At 41.3% G+C, this 19,961-nt stretch overlaps 29 non-coding genes across 29 annotated transcripts; all 29 read right to left on the bottom strand.

The window, feature by feature from the left end:
• Nucleotides 1-143: 143 nt before the first annotated feature.
• TRNAL-AAG (transfer RNA leucine (anticodon AAG)) lies at nucleotides 144-225 on the bottom strand. Its single transcript has one exon. It is a non-coding gene; the product is annotated as a tRNA-Leu (tRNA).
• A 446-nt stretch (nucleotides 226-671) lies between these two features.
• On the bottom strand, nucleotides 672-753 carry TRNAL-UAG (transfer RNA leucine (anticodon UAG)). The gene has a single exon. It is a non-coding gene; the product is annotated as a tRNA-Leu (tRNA).
• Nucleotides 754-1,239: 486 nt separating this feature from the next.
• Nucleotides 1,240-1,321, bottom strand: TRNAL-AAG (transfer RNA leucine (anticodon AAG)). The gene has a single exon. It is a non-coding gene; the product is annotated as a tRNA-Leu (tRNA).
• A 446-nt stretch (nucleotides 1,322-1,767) lies between these two features.
• TRNAL-UAG (transfer RNA leucine (anticodon UAG)) lies at nucleotides 1,768-1,849 on the bottom strand. Its single transcript has one exon. It is a non-coding gene; the product is annotated as a tRNA-Leu (tRNA).
• A 484-nt stretch (nucleotides 1,850-2,333) lies between these two features.
• On the bottom strand, nucleotides 2,334-2,415 carry TRNAL-AAG (transfer RNA leucine (anticodon AAG)). The gene has a single exon. It is a non-coding gene; the product is annotated as a tRNA-Leu (tRNA).
• A 444-nt stretch (nucleotides 2,416-2,859) lies between these two features.
• Nucleotides 2,860-2,941, bottom strand: TRNAL-UAG (transfer RNA leucine (anticodon UAG)). The gene has a single exon. It is a non-coding gene; the product is annotated as a tRNA-Leu (tRNA).
• Nucleotides 2,942-3,424: 483 nt separating this feature from the next.
• Nucleotides 3,425-3,506, bottom strand: TRNAL-AAG (transfer RNA leucine (anticodon AAG)). The gene has a single exon. It is a non-coding gene; the product is annotated as a tRNA-Leu (tRNA).
• Nucleotides 3,507-3,951: 445 nt separating this feature from the next.
• On the bottom strand, nucleotides 3,952-4,033 carry TRNAL-UAG (transfer RNA leucine (anticodon UAG)). The gene has a single exon. It is a non-coding gene; the product is annotated as a tRNA-Leu (tRNA).
• Nucleotides 4,034-5,044: 1,011 nt separating this feature from the next.
• TRNAL-UAG (transfer RNA leucine (anticodon UAG)) lies at nucleotides 5,045-5,126 on the bottom strand. Its single transcript has one exon. It is a non-coding gene; the product is annotated as a tRNA-Leu (tRNA).
• A 484-nt stretch (nucleotides 5,127-5,610) lies between these two features.
• On the bottom strand, nucleotides 5,611-5,692 carry TRNAL-AAG (transfer RNA leucine (anticodon AAG)). The gene has a single exon. It is a non-coding gene; the product is annotated as a tRNA-Leu (tRNA).
• A 445-nt stretch (nucleotides 5,693-6,137) lies between these two features.
• TRNAL-UAG (transfer RNA leucine (anticodon UAG)) lies at nucleotides 6,138-6,219 on the bottom strand. The gene has a single exon. It is a non-coding gene; the product is annotated as a tRNA-Leu (tRNA).
• A 485-nt stretch (nucleotides 6,220-6,704) lies between these two features.
• On the bottom strand, nucleotides 6,705-6,786 carry TRNAL-AAG (transfer RNA leucine (anticodon AAG)). The gene has a single exon. It is a non-coding gene; the product is annotated as a tRNA-Leu (tRNA).
• A 1,019-nt stretch (nucleotides 6,787-7,805) lies between these two features.
• Nucleotides 7,806-7,887, bottom strand: TRNAL-AAG (transfer RNA leucine (anticodon AAG)). The gene has a single exon. It is a non-coding gene; the product is annotated as a tRNA-Leu (tRNA).
• A 443-nt stretch (nucleotides 7,888-8,330) lies between these two features.
• Nucleotides 8,331-8,412, bottom strand: TRNAL-UAG (transfer RNA leucine (anticodon UAG)). The gene has a single exon. It is a non-coding gene; the product is annotated as a tRNA-Leu (tRNA).
• Nucleotides 8,413-8,896: 484 nt separating this feature from the next.
• On the bottom strand, nucleotides 8,897-8,978 carry TRNAL-AAG (transfer RNA leucine (anticodon AAG)). The gene has a single exon. It is a non-coding gene; the product is annotated as a tRNA-Leu (tRNA).
• Nucleotides 8,979-9,993: 1,015 nt separating this feature from the next.
• On the bottom strand, nucleotides 9,994-10,075 carry TRNAL-AAG (transfer RNA leucine (anticodon AAG)). Its single transcript has one exon. It is a non-coding gene; the product is annotated as a tRNA-Leu (tRNA).
• Nucleotides 10,076-10,520: 445 nt separating this feature from the next.
• Nucleotides 10,521-10,602, bottom strand: TRNAL-UAG (transfer RNA leucine (anticodon UAG)). The gene has a single exon. It is a non-coding gene; the product is annotated as a tRNA-Leu (tRNA).
• A 485-nt stretch (nucleotides 10,603-11,087) lies between these two features.
• TRNAL-AAG (transfer RNA leucine (anticodon AAG)) lies at nucleotides 11,088-11,169 on the bottom strand. Its single transcript has one exon. It is a non-coding gene; the product is annotated as a tRNA-Leu (tRNA).
• A 442-nt stretch (nucleotides 11,170-11,611) lies between these two features.
• TRNAL-UAG (transfer RNA leucine (anticodon UAG)) lies at nucleotides 11,612-11,693 on the bottom strand. Its single transcript has one exon. It is a non-coding gene; the product is annotated as a tRNA-Leu (tRNA).
• A 486-nt stretch (nucleotides 11,694-12,179) lies between these two features.
• TRNAL-AAG (transfer RNA leucine (anticodon AAG)) lies at nucleotides 12,180-12,261 on the bottom strand. The gene has a single exon. It is a non-coding gene; the product is annotated as a tRNA-Leu (tRNA).
• A 445-nt stretch (nucleotides 12,262-12,706) lies between these two features.
• On the bottom strand, nucleotides 12,707-12,788 carry TRNAL-UAG (transfer RNA leucine (anticodon UAG)). The gene has a single exon. It is a non-coding gene; the product is annotated as a tRNA-Leu (tRNA).
• Nucleotides 12,789-13,801: 1,013 nt separating this feature from the next.
• TRNAL-UAG (transfer RNA leucine (anticodon UAG)) lies at nucleotides 13,802-13,884 on the bottom strand. The gene has a single exon. It is a non-coding gene; the product is annotated as a tRNA-Leu (tRNA).
• Nucleotides 13,885-14,369: 485 nt separating this feature from the next.
• On the bottom strand, nucleotides 14,370-14,451 carry TRNAL-AAG (transfer RNA leucine (anticodon AAG)). The gene has a single exon. It is a non-coding gene; the product is annotated as a tRNA-Leu (tRNA).
• Nucleotides 14,452-14,894: 443 nt separating this feature from the next.
• Nucleotides 14,895-14,976, bottom strand: TRNAL-UAG (transfer RNA leucine (anticodon UAG)). The gene has a single exon. It is a non-coding gene; the product is annotated as a tRNA-Leu (tRNA).
• A 486-nt stretch (nucleotides 14,977-15,462) lies between these two features.
• TRNAL-AAG (transfer RNA leucine (anticodon AAG)) lies at nucleotides 15,463-15,544 on the bottom strand. The gene has a single exon. It is a non-coding gene; the product is annotated as a tRNA-Leu (tRNA).
• A 444-nt stretch (nucleotides 15,545-15,988) lies between these two features.
• TRNAL-UAG (transfer RNA leucine (anticodon UAG)) lies at nucleotides 15,989-16,070 on the bottom strand. The gene has a single exon. It is a non-coding gene; the product is annotated as a tRNA-Leu (tRNA).
• Nucleotides 16,071-17,082: 1,012 nt separating this feature from the next.
• Nucleotides 17,083-17,164, bottom strand: TRNAL-UAG (transfer RNA leucine (anticodon UAG)). The gene has a single exon. It is a non-coding gene; the product is annotated as a tRNA-Leu (tRNA).
• Nucleotides 17,165-18,173: 1,009 nt separating this feature from the next.
• TRNAL-UAG (transfer RNA leucine (anticodon UAG)) lies at nucleotides 18,174-18,255 on the bottom strand. The gene has a single exon. It is a non-coding gene; the product is annotated as a tRNA-Leu (tRNA).
• Nucleotides 18,256-18,740: 485 nt separating this feature from the next.
• Nucleotides 18,741-18,822, bottom strand: TRNAL-AAG (transfer RNA leucine (anticodon AAG)). Its single transcript has one exon. It is a non-coding gene; the product is annotated as a tRNA-Leu (tRNA).
• Between the last annotated feature and the right edge of the window lie 1,139 nt (nucleotides 18,823-19,961).

The raw sequence follows: 19,961 nt of genomic DNA, 5'->3' as shown, positions 1-19,961 counted from the left end.
TGCTCCATTAAATAGCAAAACTGTTCAGGTATTTCTGAAAACTCACTGATTTACCTAATTTGATCATCATCACAAGATTGTTCTTTGCACAACCCAATCTACTATTAAATTCGACTTTTCATGAACTTCCTGACTGCAAAAGCTGGCAGCAGTGGGATTTGAACCCACGCCTCCAAAGAGACTGGAGCCTTAATCCAGCGCCTTAGACCGCTCGGCCATGCTACCTGGATGACAGCCGTGTCAACTTCCTTGGAGTAAGGCAAGTATAGCTGATTTCATTTTAAAGTAGTGTATGTGTGGTAATGGGCATATCACTCTCCAAAAAGACAAAGCAATAATTCTGAGAATTGTCTTTTCCTAAACATCAAAATATACAAGTATCATATGAAAAGATTAAAGGATAAGCTCAGTAAAAAGTAAGCAAATCATTACGCTACATGAGATAAGAATTTGAAAACCTCCGAGGTAGTAAGAGTGGCACCAGCGGGATTCAAACCCACACACCCAAAGAGACTGCAACCTTAAACCAGCACATCTAGACCCCACGAACCATGTTGCTGCAAATGCTTCCTCGATTCCCATACTGACACAGTCCAGGTATTTCTGAAAACTCACTGATTTACCTAATTTGCTAATCGTCACAAGATTGTTCTTTGCCCAACACTAAAAGCTGGCAGCAGTGGGATTTGAACCCACGCCTCCAAAGAGACTGGAGCCTAAATCCAGCGCCTTAGACCGCTCGGCCATGCTACCTGGGTGAAAAGCGATAAAATGTCCTTGGAGTAAGGGAAGTATAGCTGATTTTATTTTAAAGTAGTGTATGTGTGCTAACGGGCATATCTCTCTCCAACAGGACAAAGCAATAATTCTGAGAATTGTCTTTTCCTAAACATCAAAATGTACAAGTATCATATGAAAAGATTAAAGGATAAGCTCATTTAAAAAGTAAGCAAATCATTAAGCTACATGAGATAAGAATTTGAAAACCTCAGAGGTAGTGGAGGTGGCAGCAGAGGGATTCAAGCCCACACACCCAAAGAGACTGCAGCCTTAATCCAGCACATCTAGACTCCACGACCATGACACTGCAAATGCTTGCTCCATTAAATAGCAAAACTGTTCAGGTATTTCTGAAAACTCACTGATTTACCTAATTTGATCATCATCACAAGATTGTTCTTTGCACAACCCAATCTACTATTAAATTCGACTTTTCATGAACTTCCTGACTGCAAAAGCTGGCAGCAGTGGGATTTGAACCCACGCCTCCAAAGAGACTGGAGCCTTAATCCAGCGCCTTAGACCGCTCGGCCATGCTACCTGGATGACAGCCCGTGTCAACTTCCTTGGAGTAAGGCAAGTATAGCTGATTTCATTTTAAAGTAGTGTATGTGTGGTAATGGGCATATCACTCTCCAAAAAGACAAAGCAATAATTCTGAGAATTGTCTTTTCCTAAACATCAAAATATACAAGTATCATATGAAAAGATTAAAGGATAAGCTCAGTAAAAAGTAAGCAAATCATTACGCTACATGAGATAAGAATTTGAAAACCTCCGAGGTAGTAAGAGTGGCACCAGCGGGATTCAAACCCACACACCCAAAGAGACTGCAACCTTAAACCAGCACATCTAGACCCCACGAACCATGTTGCTGCAAATGCTTCCTCGATTCCATACTGACACAGTCAAGGTATTTCTGAAAACTCACTGATTTACCTAATTTGCTAATCGTCACAAGATTGTTCTTTGCCCAACACTAAAAGCTGGCAGCAGTGGGATTTGAACCCACGCCTCCAAAGAGACTGGAGCCTAAATCCAGCGCCTTAGACCGCTCGGCCATGCTACCTGGTGAAAAGCGATAAAATGTCCTTGGAGTAAGGGAAGTATAGCTGATTTTATTTTAAAGTAGTGTATGTGTGCTAACGGGCATATCTCTCTCCAACAGGACAAAGCAATAATTCTGAGAATTGTCTTTTCCTAAACATCAAAATGTACAAGTATCATATGAAAAGATTAAAGGATAAGCTCATTTAAAAGTAAGCAAATCATTAAGCTACATGAGATAAGAATTTGAAAACCTCAGAGGTAGTGGAGGTGGCAGCAGAGGGATTCAAGCCCACACACCCAAAGAGACTGCAGCCTTAATCCAGCACATCTAGACTCCACGACCATGACACTGCAAATGCTTGCTCCATTAAATAGCAAAACTGTTCAGGTATTTCTGAAAACTCACTGATTTACCTAATTTGATCATCATCACAAGATTGTTCTTTGCACAACCCAATCTACTATTAAATTCGACTTTTCATGAACTTCCTGACTGCAAAAGCTGGCAGCAGTGGGATTTGAACCCACGCCTCCAAAGAGACTGGAGCCTTAATCCAGCGCCTTAGACCGCTCGGCCATGCTACCTGGATGACAGCCGTGTCAACTTCCTTGGAGTAAGGCAAGTATAGCTGATTTCATTTTAAAGTAGTGTATGTGTGGTAATGGGCATATCACTCTCCAAAAAGACAAAGCAATAATTCTGAGAATTGTCTTTTCCTAAACATCAAAATATACAAGTATCATATGAAAAGATTAAAGGATAAGCTCAGTAAAAAGTAAGCAAATCATTACGCTACATGAGATAAGAATTTGAAAACCTCCGAGGTAGTAAGAGTGGCACCAGCGGATTCAAACCCACACACCCAAAGAGACTGCAACCTTAAACCAGCACATCTAGACCCCACGAACCATGTTGCTGCAAATGCTTCCTCGATTCCATACTGACACAGTCCAGGTATTTCTGAAAACTCACTGATTTACCTAATTTGCTAATCGTCACAAGATTGTTCTTTGCCCAACACTAAAAGCTGGCAGCAGTGGGATTTGAACCCACGCCTCCAAAGAGACTGGAGCCTAAATCCAGCGCCTTAGACCGCTCGGCCATGCTACCTGGGTGAAAGCGATAAAATGTCCTTGGAGTAAGGGAAGTATAGCTGATTTTATTTTAAAGTAGTGTATGTGTGCTAACGGGCATATCTCTCTCCAACAGGACAAAGCAATAATTCTGAGAATTGTCTTTTCCTAAACATCAAATGTACAAGTATCATATGAAAAGATTAAAGGATAAGCTCATTTAAAAGTAAGCAAATCATTAAGCTACATGAGATAAGAATTTGAAAACCTCAGAGGTAGTGGAGGTGGCAGCAGAGGGATTCAAGCCCACACACCCAAAGAGACTGCAGCCTTAATCCAGCACATCTAGACTCCACGACCATGACACTGCAAATGCTTGCTCCATTAAATAGCAAAACTGTTCAGGTATTTCTGAAAACTCACTGATTTACCTAATTTGATCATCATCACAAGATTGTTCTTTGCACAACCCAATCTACTATTAAATTCGACTTTTCATGAACTTCCTGACTGCAAAAGCTGGCAGCAGTGGGATTTGAACCCACGCCTCCAAAGAGACTGGAGCCTTAATCCAGCGCCTTAGACCGCTCGGCCATGCTACCTGGATGACAGCCGTGTCAACTTCCTTGGAGTAAGGCAAGTATAGCTGATTTCATTTTAAAGTAGTGTATGTGTGGTAATGGGCATATCACTCTCCAAAAAGACAAAGCAATAATTCTGAGAATTGTCTTTTCCTAAACATCAAAATATACAAGTATCATATGAAAAGATTAAAGGATAAGCTCAGTAAAAAGTAAGCAAATCATTACGCTACATGAGATAAGAATTTGAAAACCTCCGAGGTAGTAAGAGTGGCACCAGCGGGATTCAAACCCACACACCCAAAGAGACTGCAACCTTAAACCAGCACATCTAGACCCCACGAACCATGTTGCTGCAAATGCTTCCTCGATTCCATACTGACACAGTCAAGGTATTTCTGAAAACTCACTGATTTACCTAATTTGCTAATCGTCACAAGATTGTTCTTTGCCCAACACTAAAAGCTGGCAGCAGTGGGATTTGAACCCACGCCTCCAAAGAGACTGGAGCCTAAATCCAGCGCCTTAGACCGCTCGGCCATGCTACCTGGGTGAAAAGCGATAAAATGTCCTTGGAGTAAGGGAAGTATAGCTGATTTTATTTTAAAGTAGTGTATGTGTGCTAACGGGCATATCTCTCTCCAACAGGACAAAGCAATAATTCTGAGAATTGTCTTTTCCTAAACATCAAAATGTACAAGTATCATATGAAAAGATTAAAGGATAAGCTCATTTAAAAGTAAGCAAATCATTAAGCTACATGAGATAAGAATTTGAAAACCTCAGAGGTAGTGGAGGTGGCAGCAGAGGGATTCAAGCCCACACACCCAAAGAGACTGCAGCCTTAATCCAGCACATCTAGACTCCACGACCATGACACTGCAAATGCTTGCTCCATTAAATAGCAAAACTGTTCAGGTATTTCTGAAAACTCACTGATTTACCTAATTTGATCATCATCACAAGATTGTTCTTTGCACAACCCAATCTACTATTAAATTCGACTTTTCATGAACTTCCTGACTGCAAAAGCTGGCAGCAGTGGGATTTGAACCCACGCCTCCAAAGAGACTGGAGCCTAATCCAGCGCCTTAGACCGCTCGGCCATGCTACCTGGATGACAGCCGTGTCAACTTCCTTGGAGTAAGGCAAGTATAGCTGATTTCATTTTAAAGTAGTGTATGTGTGGTAATGGGCATATCACTCTCCAAAAAGACAAAGCAATAATTCTGAGAATTGTCTTTTCCTAAACATCAAAATATACAAGTATCATATGAAAAGATTAAAGGATAAGCTCAGTAAAAAGTAAGCAAATCATTACGCTACATGAGATAAGAATTTGAAAACCTCCGAGGTAGTAAGAGTGGCACCAGCGGGATTCAAACCCACACACCCAAAGAGACTGCAACCTTAAACCAGCACATCTAGACCCCACGAACCATGTTGCTGCAAATGCTTCCTCGATTCCATACTGACACAGTCCAGGTATTTCTGAAAACTCACTGATTTACCTAATTTGCTAATCGTCACAAGATTGTTCTTTGCCCAACACTAAAAGCTGGCAGCAGTGGGATTTGAACCCACGCCTCCAAAGAGACTGGAGCCTAAATCCAGCGCCTTAGACCGCTCGGCCATGCTACCTGGGTGAAAAGCGATAAAATGTCCTTGGAGTAAGGGAAGTATAGCTGATTTTATTTTAAAGTAGTGTATGTGTGCTAACGGGCATATCTCTCTCCAACAGGACAAAGCAATAATTCTGAGAATTGTCTTTTCCTAAACATCAAAATGTACAAGTATCATATGAAAAGATTAAAGGATAAGCTCATTTAAAAGTAAGCAAATCATTAAGCTACATGAGATAAGAATTTGAAAACCTCAGAGGTAGTGGAGGTGGCAGCAGAGGGATTCAAGCCCACACACCCAAAGAGACTGCAGCCTTAATCCAGCACATCTAGACTCCACGACCATGACACTGCAAATGCTTGCTCCATTAAATAGCAAAACTGTTCAGGTATTTCTGAAACTCACTGATTTACCTAATTTGATCATCATCACAAGATTGTTCTTTGCACAACCCAATCTACTATTAAATTCGACTTTTCATGAACTTCCTGACTGCAAAAGCTGGCAGCAGTGGGATTTGAACCCACGCCTCCAAAGAGACTGGAGCCTTAATCCAGCGCCTTAGACCGCTCGGCCATGCTACCTGGATGACAGCCGTGTCAACTTCCTTGGAGTAAGGCAAGTATAGCTGATTTCATTTTAAAGTAGTGTATGTGTGGTAATGGGCATATCACTCTCCAAAAAGACAAAGCAATAATTCTGAGAATTGTCTTTTCCTAAACATCAAAATATACAAGTATCATATGAAAAGATTAAAGGATAAGCTCAGTAAAAAGTAAGCAAATCATTACGCTACATGAGATAAGAATTTGAAAACCTCCGAGGTAGTAAGAGTGGCACCAGCGGGATTCAAACCCACACACCCAAAGAGACTGCAACCTTAAACCAGCACATCTAGACCCCACGAACCATGTTGCTGCAAATGCTTCCTCGATTCCATACTGACACAGTCAAGGTATTTCTGAAAACTCACTGATTTACCTAATTTGCTAATCGTCACAAGATTGTTCTTTGCCCAACACTAAAAGCTGGCAGCAGTGGGATTTGAACCCACGCCTCCAAAGAGACTGGAGCCTAAATCCAGCGCCTTAGACCGCTCGGCCATGCTACCTGGGTGAAAAGCGATAAAATGTCCTTGGAGTAAGGGAAGTATAGCTGATTTTATTTTAAAGTAGTGTATGTGTGCTAACGGGCATATCTCTCTCCAACAGGACAAAGCAATAATTCTGAGAATTGTCTTTTCCTAAACATCAAAATGTACAAGTATCATATGAAAAGATTAAAGGATAAGCTCATTTAAAAGTAAGCAAATCATTAAGCTACATGAGATAAGAATTTGAAAACCTCAGAGGTAGTGGAGGTGGCAGCAGAGGGATTCAAGCCCACACACCCAAAGAGACTGCAGCCTTAATCCAGCACATCTAGACTCCACGACCATGACACTGCAAATGCTTGCTCCATTAAATAGCAAAACTGTTCAGGTATTTCTGAAAACTCACTGATTTACCTAATTTGATCATCATCACAAGATTGTTCTTTGCACAACCCAATCTACTATTAAATTCGACTTTTCATGAACTTCCTGACTGCAAAAGCTGGCAGCAGTGGGATTTGAACCCACGCCTCCAAAGAGACTGGAGCCTTAATCCAGCGCCTTAGACCGCTCGGCCATGCTACCTGGATGACAGCCGTGTCAACTTCCTTGGAGTAAGGCAAGTATAGCTGATTTCATTTTAAAGTAGTGTATGTGTGGTAATGGGCATATCACTCTCCAAAAAGACAAAGCAATAATTCTGAGAATTGTCTTTTCCTAAACATCAAAATATACAAGTATCATATGAAAAGATTAAAGGATAAGCTCAGTAAAAAGTAAGCAAATCATTACGCTACATGAGATAAGAATTTGAAAACCTCCGAGGTAGTAAGAGTGGCACCAGCGGGATTCAAACCCACACACCCAAAGAGACTGCAACCTTAAACCAGCACATCTAGACCCCACGAACCCCACGAACCATGTTGCTGCATATGCTTCCTCGATTCCATACTGACACAGTCAAGGTATTTCTGAAAACTCACTGATTTACCTAATTTGCTAATCGTCACAAGATTGTTCTTTGCCCAACACTAAAAGCTGCAGCAGTGGGATTTGAACCCCACGCCTCCAAAGAGACTGGAGCCTAAATCCAGCGCCTTAGACCGCTCGGCCATGCTACCTGGGTGAAAAGCGATAAAATGTCCTTGGAGTAAGGGAAGTATAGCTGATTTTATTTTAAAGTAGTGTATGTGTGCTAACGGGCATATCTCTCTCCAACAGGACAAAGCAATAATTCTGAGAATTGTCTTTTCCTAAACATCAAAATGTACAAGTATCATATGAAAAGATTAAAGGATAAGCTCATTTAAAAGTAAGCAAATCATTAAGCTACATGAGATAAGAATTTGAAAACCTCAGAGGTAGTGGAGGTGGCAGCAGAGGGATTCAAGCCCACACACCCAAGAGACTGCAGCCTTAATCCAGCACATCTAGACTCCACGACCATGACACTGCAAATGCTTGCTCCATTAAATAGCAAAACTGTTCAGGTATTTCTGAAAACTCACTGATTTACCTAATTGATCATCATCACAAGATTGTTCTTTGCACAACCCAATCTACTATTAAATTCGACTTTTCATGAACTTCCTGACTGCAAAAGCTGGCAGCAGTGGGATTTGAACCCACGCCTCCAAAGAGACTGGAGCCTTAATCCAGCGCCTTAGACCGCTCGGCCATGCTACCTGGATGACAGCCGTGTCAACTTCCTTGGAGTAAGGCAAGTATAGCTGATTTCATTTTAAAGTAGTGTATGTGTGGTAATGGGCATATCACTCTCCAAAAAGACAAAGCAATAATTCTGAGAATTGTCTTTTCCTAAACATCAAAATATACAAGTATCATATGAAAAAGATTAAAGGATAAGCTCAGTAAAAGTAAGCAAATCATTACGCTACATGAGATAAGAATTTGAAACCTCCGAGGTAGTAAGAGTGGCACCAGCGGGATTCAAACCCACACACCCAAAGAGACTGCAACCTTAAACAGCACATCTAGACCCCACGAACCAGTGTTGCTGCAAATGCTTCCTCGATTCCATACTGACACAGTCCAGGTATTTCTGAAAACTCACTGATTTACCTAATTTGCTAATCGTCACAAGATTGTTCTTTGCCCAACACTAAAGCTGGCAGCAGTGGGATTTGAACCCACGCCTCCAAAGAGACTGGAGCCTAAATCCAGCGCCTTAGACCGCTCGGCCATGCTACCTGGGTGAAAAGCGATAAAATGTCCTTGGAGTAAGGGAAGTATAGCTGATTTTATTTTAAAGTAGTGTATGTGTGCTAACGGGCATATCTCTCTCCAACAGGACAAAGCAATAATTCTGAGAATTGTCTTTTCCTAAACATCAAAATGTACAAGTATCATATGAAAAGATTAAAGGATAAGCTCATTTAAAAGTAAGCAAATCATTAAGCTACATGAGATAAGAATTTGAAAACCTCAGAGGTAGTGGAGGTGGCAGCAGAGGGATTCAAGCCCACACACCCAAGAGGACTGCAGCCTTAATCCAGCACATCTAGACTCCACGACCATGACACTGCAAATGCTTGCTCCATTAATAGCAAAACTGTTCAGGTATTTCTGAAAACTCACTGATTTACCTAATTTGATCATCATCACAAGATTGGTTCTTTGCACAACCCAATCTACTATTAAATTCGACTTTTCATGACTTCCTGACTGCAAAAGCTGGCAGCAGTGGGATTTGAACCCACGCCTCCAAAGAGACTGGAGCCTTAATCCAGCGCCTTAGACCGCTCGGCCATGCTACCTGGATGACAGCCGTGTCAACTTCCTTGGAGTAAGGCAAGTATAGCTGATTTCATTTTAAAGTAGTGTATGTGTGGTAATGGGCATATCACTCTCCAAAAAGACAAAGCAATAATTCTGAGAATTGTCTTTTCCTAAACATCAAAATATACAAGTATCATATGAAAAGATTAAAGGATAAGCTCAGTAAAAAGTAAGCAAATCATTACGCTACATGAGATAAGAATTTGAAAACCTCCGAGGTAGTAAGAGTGGCACCAGCGGGATTCAAACCCACACACCCAAAGAGACTGCAACCTTAAACAGCACATCTAGACCCCACGAACCATGTTGCTGCAAATGCTTCCTCGATTCCATACTGACACAGTCCAGGTATTTCTGAAAACTCACTGATTTACCTAATTTGCTAATCGTCACGAAGATTGTTCTTTGCCCAACACTAAAAGCTGGCAGCAGTGGGATTTGAACCCACGCCTCCAAAGAGACTGGAGCCTAAATCCAGCGCCTTAGACCGCCTCGGCCATGCTACCTGGGTGAAAAGCGATAAATGTCCTTGGTGAGTAAGGGAAGTATAGCTGATTTTATTTTAAAGTAGTGTATGTGTGCTAACGGGCATATCTCTACTCCAACAGGACAAAGCAATAATTCTGAGAATTGTCTTTTCCTAAACATCAAAATGTACAAGTATCATATGAAAAGATTAAAGGATAAGCTCATTTAAAAGTAAGCAAATCATTAAGCTACATGAGATAAGAATTTGAAAACCTCAGAGGTAGTGGAGGTGGCAGCAGAGGGATTCAAGCCCACACACCCAAAGAGACTGCAGCCTTAATCCAGCACATCTAGACTCCACGACCATGACACTGCAAATGCTTGCTCCATTAAATAGCAAAACTGTTCAGGTATTTCTGAAAACTCACTGATTTACCTAATTTGATCATCATCACAAGATTGTTCTTTGCACAACCCAATCTACTATTAAATTCGACTTTTCATGAACTTCCTGACTGCAAAAGCTGGCAGCAGTGGGATTTGAACCCACGCCTCCAAAGAGACTGGAGCCTTAATCCAGCGCCTTAGACCGCTCGGCCATGCTACCTGGATGACAGCCGTGTCAACTTCCTTGGAGTAAGGCAAGTATAGCTGATTTCATTTTAAAGTAGTGTATGTGTGGTAATGGGCATATCACTCTCCAAAAAGACAAAGCAATAATTCTGAGAATTGTCTTTTCCTAAACATCAAAATATACAAGTATCATATGAAAAGATTAAAGGATAAGCTCAGTAAAAGTAAGCAAATCATTACGCTACATGAGATAAGAATTTGAAAACCTCCGAGGTAGTAAGAGTGGCACCAGCGGGATTCAAACCCACACACCCCAAAGAGACTGCAACCTTAAACCAGCACATCTAGACCCCACGAACCATGTTGCTGCAAATGCTTCCTCGATTCCATACTGACACAGTCCAGGTATTTCTGAAAACTCACTGATTTACCTAATTTGCTAATCGTCACAAGATTGTTCTTTGCCCAACACTAAAAGCTGGCAGCAGTGGGATTTGAACCCACGCCTCCAAAGAGACTGGAGCCTAAATCCAGCGCCTTAGACCGCTCGGCCATGCTACCTGGGTGAAAAGCGATAAAATGTCCTTGGAGTAAGGGAAGTATAGCTGATTTTATTTTAAAGTAGTGTATGTGTGCTAACGGGCATATCTCTCTCCAACAGGACAAAGCAATAATTCTGAGAATTGTCTTTTCCTAAACATCAAAATGTACAAGTATCATATGAAAAGATTAAAGGATAAGCTCATTTAAAAGTAAGCAAATCATTAAGCTACATGAGATAAGAATTTGAAAACCTCAGAGGTAGTGGAGTGGCAGCAGAGGGATTCAAGCCCACACACCCAAAGAGACTGCAGCCTTAATCCAGCACATCTAGACTCCACGACCATGACACTGCAAATGCTTGCTCCATTAAATAGCAAAACTGTTCAGGTATTTCTTGAAAACTCACTGATTTACCTAATTTGATCATCATCACAAGATTGTTCTTTGCACAACCCAATCTACTATTAAATTCGACTTTTCATGAACTTCCTGACTGCAAAAGCTGGCAGCAGTGGGATTTGAACCCACGCCTCCAAAGAGACTGGAGCCTTAATCCAGCGCCTTAGACCGCTCGGCCATGCTACCTGGATGACAGCCGTGTCAACTTCCTTGGAGTAAGGCAAGTATAGCTGATTTCATTTTAAAGTAGTGTATGTGTGGTAATGGGCATATCACTCTCCAAAAGACAAAGCAATAATTCTGAGAATTGTCTTTTCCTAAACATCAAAATATACAAGTATCATATGAAAAGATTAAAGGATAAGCTCAGTAAAAAGTAAGCAAATCATTACGCTACATGAGATAAGAATTTGAAAACCTCCGAGGTAGTAAGAGTGGCACCAGCGGGATTCAAACCCACACACCCAAAGAGACTGCAACCTTAAACCAGCACATCTAGACCCACGAACCATGTTGCTGCAAATGCTTCCTCGATTCCATACTGACACAGTCAAGGTATTTCTGAAACTCACTGATTTACCTAATTTGCTAATCGTCACAAGATTGTTCTTTGCCCAACACTAAAAGCTGGCAGCAGTGGGATTTGAACCCACGCCTCCAAAGAGACTGGAGCCTAAATCCAGCGCCTTAGACCGCTCGGCCATGCTACCTGGGTGAAAAGCGATAAAATGTCCTTGGAGTAAGGGAAGTATAGCTGATTTTATTTTAAAGTAGTGTATGTGTGCTAACGGGCATATCTCTCTCCAACAGGACAAAGCAATAATTCTGAGAATTGTCTTTTCCTAAACATCAAAATGTACAAGTATCATATGAAAAGATTAAAGGATAAGCTCATTTAAAAGTAAGCAAATCATTAAGCTACATGAGATAAGAATTTGAAAACCTCAGAGGTAGTGGAGGGTGGCAGCAGAGGGATTCAAGCCCACACACCCAAAGAGACTGCAGCCTTAATCCAGCACATCTAGACTCCACGACCATGACACTGCAAATGCTTGCTCCATTAAATAGCAAAACTGTTCAGGTATTTCTGAAAACTCACTGATTTACCTAATTTGATCATCATCACAAGATTGTTCTTTGCACAACCCAATCTACTATTAAATTCGACTTTTCATGAACTTCCTGACTGCAAAAGCTGGCAGCAGTGGGATTTGAACCCACGCCTCCAAAGAGACTGGAGCCTTAATCCAGCGCCTTAGACCGCTCGGCCATGCTACCTGGATGACAGCCGTGTCAACTTCCTTGGAGTAAGGCAAGTATAGCTGATTTCATTTTAAAGTAGTGTATGTGTGGTAATGGGCATATCACTCTCCAAAAAGACAAAGCAATAATTCTGAGAATTGTCTTTTCCTAAACATCAAAATATACAAGTATCATATGAAAAGATTAAAGGATAAGCTCAGTAAAAAGTAAGCAAATCATTACGCTACATGAGATAAGAATTTGAAAACCTCCGAGGTAGTAAGAGTGGCACCAGCGGGATTCAAACCCACACACCCAAAGAGACTGCAACCTTAAACCAGCACATCTAGACCCCACGAACCATGTTGCTGCAAATGCTTCCTCGATTCCATACTGACACAGTCAAGGTATTTCTGAAAACTCACTGATTTACCTAATTTGCTAATCGTCACAAGATTGTTCTTTGCCCAACACTAAAAGCTGGCAGCAGTGGGATTTGAACCCACGCCTCCAAAGAGACTGGAGCCTAAATCCAGCGCCTTAGACCGCTCGGCCATGCTACCTGGGTGAAAAGCGATAAAATGTCCTTGGAGTAAGGGAAGTATAGCTGATTTTATTTTAAAGTAGTGTATGTGTGCTAACGGGCATATCTCTCTCCAACAGGACAAAGCAATAATTCTGAGAATTGTCTTTTCCTAAACATCAAAAATGTACAAGTATCATATGAAAAGATTAAAGGATAAGCTCATTTAAAAGTAAGCAAATCATTAAGCTACATGAGATAAGAATTTGAAAACCTCAGAGGTAGTGGAGGTGGCAGCAGAGGGATTCAAGCCCACACACCCAAAGAGACTGCAGCCTTAATCCAGCACATCTAGACTCCACGACCATGACACTGCAAATGCTTGCTCCATTAAATAGCAAAACTGTTCAGGTATTTCTGAAAACTCACTGATTTACCTAATTTGATCATCATCACAAGATTGTTCTTTGCACAACCCCAATCTACTATTAAATTCGACTTTTCATGAACTTCCTGACTGCAAAAGCTGGCAGCAGTGGGATTTGAACCACGCCTCCAAAGAGACTGGAGCCTTAATCCAGCGCCTTAGACCGCTCGGCCATGCTACCTGGATGACAGCCGTGTCAACTTCCTTGGAGTAAGGCAAGTATAGCTGATTTCATTTTAAAGTAGTGTATGTGTGGTAATGGGCATATCACTCTCCAAAAAGACAAAGCAATAATTCTGAGAATTGTCTTTTCCTAAACATCAAAATATACAAGTATCATATGAAAAGATTACAAGGATAAGCTCAGTAAAAAGTAAGCAAATCATTACGCTACATGAGATAAGAATTTGAAAACCTCCGAGGTAGTAAGAGTGGCACCAGCGGGATTCAAACCCACACACCCAAAGAGACTGCAACCTTAACCAGCACATCTAGAACCCACGAACCATGTTGCTGCAAATGCTTCCTCGATTCCATACTGACACAGTCCAGGTATTTCTGAAAACTCACTGATTTACCTAATTTGCTAATCGTCACAAGATTGTTCTTTGCCCAACACTAAAAGCTGGCAGCAGTGGGATTTGAACCCACGCCTCCAAAGGAGACTGGAGCCTAAATCCAGCGCCTTAGACCGCTCGGCCATGCTACCTGGGTGAAAAGCGATAAAATGTCCTTGGAGTAAGGGAAGTATAGCTGATTTTATTTTAAAGTAGTGTATGTGTGCTAACGGGCATATCTCTCTCCAACAGGACAAAGCAATAATTCTGAGAATTGTCTTTTCCTAAACATCAAAATGTACAAGTATCATATGAAAAGATTAAAGGATAAGCTCATTTAAAAGTAAGCAAATCATTAAGCTACATGAGATAAGAATTTGAAAACCTCAGAGGTAGTGGAGGTGGCAGCAGAGGGATTCAAGCCCACACACCCAAAGAGACTGCAGCCTTAATCCAGCACATCTAGACTCCACGACCATGACACTGCAAATGCTTGCTCCATTAAATAGCAAAACTGTTCAGGTATTTCTGAAAACTCACTGATTTACCTAATTTGATCATCATCACAAGATTGTTCTTTGCACAACCCAATCTACTATTAAATTCGACTTTTCATGAACTTCCTGACTGCAAAAGCTGGCAGCAGTGGGATTTGAACCCACGCCTCCAAAGAGACTGGAGCCTTAATCCAGCGCCTTAGACCGCTCGGCCATGCTACCTGGATGACAGCCGTGTCAACTTCCTTGGAGTAAGGCAAGTATAGCTGATTTCATTTTAAAGTAGTGTATGTGTGGTAATGGGCATATCACTCTCCAAAAAGACAAAGCAATAATTCTGAGAATTGTCTTTTCCTAAACATCAAAATATACAAGTATCATATGAAAAGATTAAAGGATAAGCTCAGTAAAAAGTAAGCAAATCATTACGCTACATGAGATAAGAATTTGAAAACCTCCGAGGTAGTAAGAGTGCCAGCGGGATTCAAACCCACAACACCCAAAGAGACTGCAACCTTAAACCAGCACATCTAGACCCCACGAACCATGTTGCTGCAAATGCTTCCTCGATTCCATACTGACACAGTCAAGGTATTTCTGAAAACTCACTGATTTACCTAATTTGCTAATCGTCACAAGATTGTTCTTTGCCCAACACTAAAAGCTGGCAGCAGTGGGATTTGAACCCACGCCTCCAAAGAGACTGGAGCCTAAATCCAGCGCCTTAGACCGCTCGGCCATGCTACCTGGGTGAAAAGCGATAAAATGTCCTTGGAGTAAGGGAAGTATAGCTGATTTTATTTTTAAAGTAGTGTATGTGTGCTAACGGGCATATCTCTCTCCAACAGGACAAAGCAATAATTCTGAGAATTGTCTTTTCCTAAACATCAAAAATGTACAAGTATCATATGAAAAGATTAAAGGATAAGCTCATTTAAAAGTAAGCAAATCATTAAGCTACATGAGATAAGAATTTGAAAACCTCAGAGGTAGTGGAGGTGGCAGCAGAGGGATTCAAGCCCACACACCCAAAGAGACTGCAGCCTTAATCCAGCACATCTAGACTCCACGACCATGACACTGCAAATGCTTGCTCCATTAAATAGCAAAACTGTTCAGGTATTTCTGAAACTCACTGATTTACCTAATTTGATCATCATCACAAGATTGTTCTTTGCACAACACAATCTACTATTAAATTCGACTTTTCATGAACTTCCTGACTGCAAAAGCTGGCAGCAGTGGGATTTGAACCCACGCCTCCAAAGAGACTGGAGCCTTAATCCAGCGCCTTAGACCGCTCGGCCATGCTACCTGGATGACAGCCGTGTCAACTTCCTTGGAGTAAGGCAAGTATAGCTGATTTCATTTTAAAGTAGTGTATGTGTGGTAATGGGCATATCACTCTCCAAAAAGACAAAGCAATAATTCTGAGAATTGTCTTTTCCTAAACATCAAAATGTACAAGTATCATATGAAAAGATTAAAGGATAAGCTCAGTAAAAAGTAAGCAAATCATTACGCTACATGAGATAAGAATTTGAAAACCTCCGAGGTAGTAAGAGTGGCACCAGCGGGATTCAAACCCACACACCCAAAGAGACTGCAACCTTAAACCAGCACATCTAGACCCCACGAACCATGTTGCTGCAAATGCTTCCTCGATTCCATACTGACACAGTCAAGGTATTTCTGAAAACTCACTGATTTACCTAATTTGCTAATCGTCACAAGATTGTTCTTTGCCCAACACTAAAGCTGGCAGCAGTGGGATTTGAACCCACGCCTCCAAAGAGACTGGAGCCTAAATCCAGCGCCTTAGACCGCTCGGCCATGCTACCTGGGTGAAAAGCGATAAAATGTCCTTGGAGTAAGGGAAGTATAGCTGATTTTATTTTAAAGTAGTGTATGTGTGCTAACGGGCATATCTCTCTCCAACAGGACAAAGCAATAATTCTGAGAATTGTCTTTTCCTAAACATCAAAATGTACAAGTATCATATGAAAAGATTAAAGGATAAGCTCATTTAAAAGTAAGCAAATCATTAAGCTACATGAGATAAGAATTTGAAAACCTCAGAGGTAGTGGAGGTGGCAGCAGAGGGATTCAAGCCCACACACCAAAGAGACTGCAGCCTTAATCCAGCACATCTAGACTCCACGACCATGACACTGCAAATGCTTGCTCCATTAAATAGCAAAACTGTTCAGGTATTTCTGAAAACTCACTGATTTACCTAATTTGATCATCATCACAAGATTGTTCTTTGCACAACACAATCTACTATTAAATTCGACTTTTCATGAACTTCCTGACTGCAAAAGCTGGCAGCAGTGGGATTTGAACCCCCGCCTCCAAAGAGACTGGAGCCTTAATCCAGCGCCTTAGACCGCTCGGCCATGCTACCTGGATGACAGCCGTGTCAACTTCCTTGGAGTAAGGCAAGTATAGCTGATTTTCATTTTAAAGTAGTGTATGTGTGGTAATGGGCATATCACTCTCCAAAAAGACAAAGCAATAATTCTGAGAATTGTCTTTTCCTAAACATCAAAATGTACAAGTATCATATGAAAAGATTAAAGGATAAGCTCAGTAAAAAGTAAGCAAATCATTACGCTACATGAGATAAGAATTTGAAAACCTCCGAGGTAGTAAGAGTGGCACCAGCGGGATTCAAACCCACACACCCAAAGAGACTGCAACCTTAAACCAGCACATCTAGACCCCACGAACCATGTTGCTGCAAATGCTTCCTCGATTCCATACTGACACAGTCAAGGTATTTCTGAAAACTCACTGATTTACCTAATTTGCTAATCGTCACAAGATTGTTCTTTGCCCAACACTAAAAGCTGGCAGCAGTGGGATTTGAACCCACGCCTCCAAAGAGACTGGAGCCTAAATCCAGCGCCTTAGACCGCTCGGCCATGCTACCTGGGTGAAAAGCGATAAAATGTCCTTGGAGTAAGGGAAGTATAGCTGATTTTATTTTAAAGTAGTGTATGTGTGCTAACGGGCATATCTCTCTCCAACAGGACAAAGCAATAATTCTGAGAATTGTCTTTTCCTAAACATCAAAATGTACAAGTATCATATGAAAAGATTAAAGGATAAGCTCATTTAAAAGTAAGCAAATCATTAAGCTACATGAGATAAGAATTTGAAAACCTCAGAGGTAGTGGAGGTGGCAGCAGAGGGATTCAAGCCCACACACCCAAAGAGACTGCAGCCTTAATCCAGCACATCTAGACTCCACGACCATGACACTGCAAATGCTTGCTCCATTAAATAGCAAAACTGTCAGGTATTTCTGAAAACTCACTGATTTACCTAATTTGATCATCATCACAAGATTGTTCTTTGCACAACACAATCTACTATTAAATTCGACTTTTCATGAACTTCCTGACTGCAAAAGCTGGCAGCAGTGGGATTTGAACCCACGCCTCCAAAGAGACTGGAGCCTTAATCCAGCGCCTTAGACCGCTCGGGCCATGCTACCTGGATGACAGCCGTGTCAACTTCCTTGGAGTAAGGCAAGTATAGCTGATTTCATTTTAAAGTAGTGTATGTGTGGTAATGGGCATATCACTCTCCAAAAAGACAAAGCAATAATTCTGAGAATTGTCTTTTCCTAAACATCAAAATGTACAAGTATCATATGAAAAGATTAAAGGATAAGCTCAGTAAAAAGTAAGCAAATCATTACGCTACATGAGATAAGAATTTGAAAACCTCCGAGGTAGTAAGAGTGGCACCAGCGGGATTCAAACCCACACACCCAAAGAGACTGCAACCTTAAACCAGCACATCTAGACCCCACGAACCATGTTGCTGCAAATGCTTCTCGATTCCATACTGACACAGTCAAGGTATTTCTGAAAACTCACTGATTTACCTAATTTGCTAATCGTCACAAGATTGTTCTTTGCCCACACTAAAGCTGGCAGCAGTGGGATTTGAACCCACGCCTCCAAAGAGACTGGAGCCTAAATCCAGCGCCTTAGACCGCTCGGCCATGCTACCTGGGTGAAAAGCGATAAAATGTCCTTGGAGTAAGGGAAGTATAGCTGATTTTATTTTAAAGTAGTGTATGTGTGCTAACGGGCATATCTCTCTCCAACAGGACAAAGCAATAATTCTGAGAATTGTCTTTTCCTAAACATCAAAAATGTACAAGTATCATATGAAAAGATTAAAGGATAAGCTCATTTAAAAGTAAGCAATCATTAAGCTACATGAGATAAGAATTTGAAAACCTCAGAGGTAGTGGAGGTGGCAGCAGAGGGATTCAAGCCCACACACCCAAAGAGACTGCAGCCTTAATCCAGCACATCTAGACTCCACGACCATGACACTGCAAATGCTTGCTCCATTAAATAGCAAAACTGTTCAGGTATTTCTGAAAACTCACTGATTTACCTAATTTGATCATCATCACAAGATTGTTCTTTGCACAACACAATCTACTATTAAATTCGACTTTTCATGAACTTCCTGACTGCAAAAGCTGGCAGCAGTGGGATTTGAACCCACGCCTCCAAAGAGACTGGAGCCTTAATCCAGCGCCTTAGACCGCTCGGCCATGCTACCTGGATGACAGCCGTGTCAACTTCCTTGGAGTAAGGCAAGTATAGCTGATTTCATTTTAAAGTAGTGTATGTGTGGTAATGGGCATATCACTCTCCAAAAAGACAAAGCAATAATTCTGAGAATTGTCTTTTCCTAAACATCAAAATGTACAAGTATCATATGAAAAGATTAAGGATAAGCTCAGTAAAAGTAAGCAAATCATTACGCTACATGAGATAAGAATTTGAAAACCTCCGAGGTAGTAAGAGTGGCACCAGCGGGATTCAAACCCACACACCCAAGAGACTGCAACCTTAAACCAGCACATCTAGACCCCACGAACCATGTTGCTGCAAATGCTTCCTCGATTCCATACTGACACAGTCAAGGTATTTCTGAAAACTCACTGATTTACCTAATTTGCTAATCGTCACAAGATTGCTTCTTTGCCCAACACTAAAAGCTGGCAGCAGTGGGATTTGAACCACGCCTCCAAAGAGACTGGAGCCTAAATCCAGCGCCTTAGACCGCTCGGCCATGCTACCTGGGTGAAAAGCGATAAAATGTCCTTGGAGTAAGGGAAGTATAGCTGATTTTATTTTAAAGTAGTGTATGTGTGCTAACGGGCATATCTCTCTCCAACAGGACAAAGCAATAATTCTGAGAATTGTCTTTTCCTAAACATCAAAATGTACAAGTATCATATGAAAAGATTAAAGGATAAGCTCATTTAAAAGTAAGCAAATCATTAAGCTACATGAGATAAGAATTTGAAAACCTCAGAGGTAGTGGAGGTGGCAGCAGAGGGATTCAAGCCCACACACCCAAAGAGACTGCAGCCTTAATCCAGCACATCTAGACTCCACGACCATGACACTGCAAATGCTTGCTCCATTAAATAGCAAAAACTGTTCAGGTATTTCTGAAAACTCACTGATTTACCTAATTTGATCATCATCACAAGATTGTTCTTTGCACAACACAATCTACTATTAAATTCGACTTTTCATGAACTTCCTGACTGCAAAAGCTGGCAGCAGTGGGATTTGAACCACGCCTCAAAGAGACTGGAGCCTTAATCCAGCGCCTTAGACCGCTCGGCCATGCTACCTGGATGACAGCCGTGTCAACTTCCTTGGAGTAAGGCAAGTATAGCTGAT

This window comes from Anomaloglossus baeobatrachus, chromosome 5, assembly GCF_048569485.1.
Source record: "Anomaloglossus baeobatrachus isolate aAnoBae1 chromosome 5, aAnoBae1.hap1, whole genome shotgun sequence".
In the NCBI taxonomy this organism is placed as follows: domain Eukaryota; kingdom Metazoa; phylum Chordata; class Amphibia; order Anura; family Aromobatidae; genus Anomaloglossus; species Anomaloglossus baeobatrachus.
This window is presented reverse-complemented; position numbering and strand designations above follow the sequence as displayed.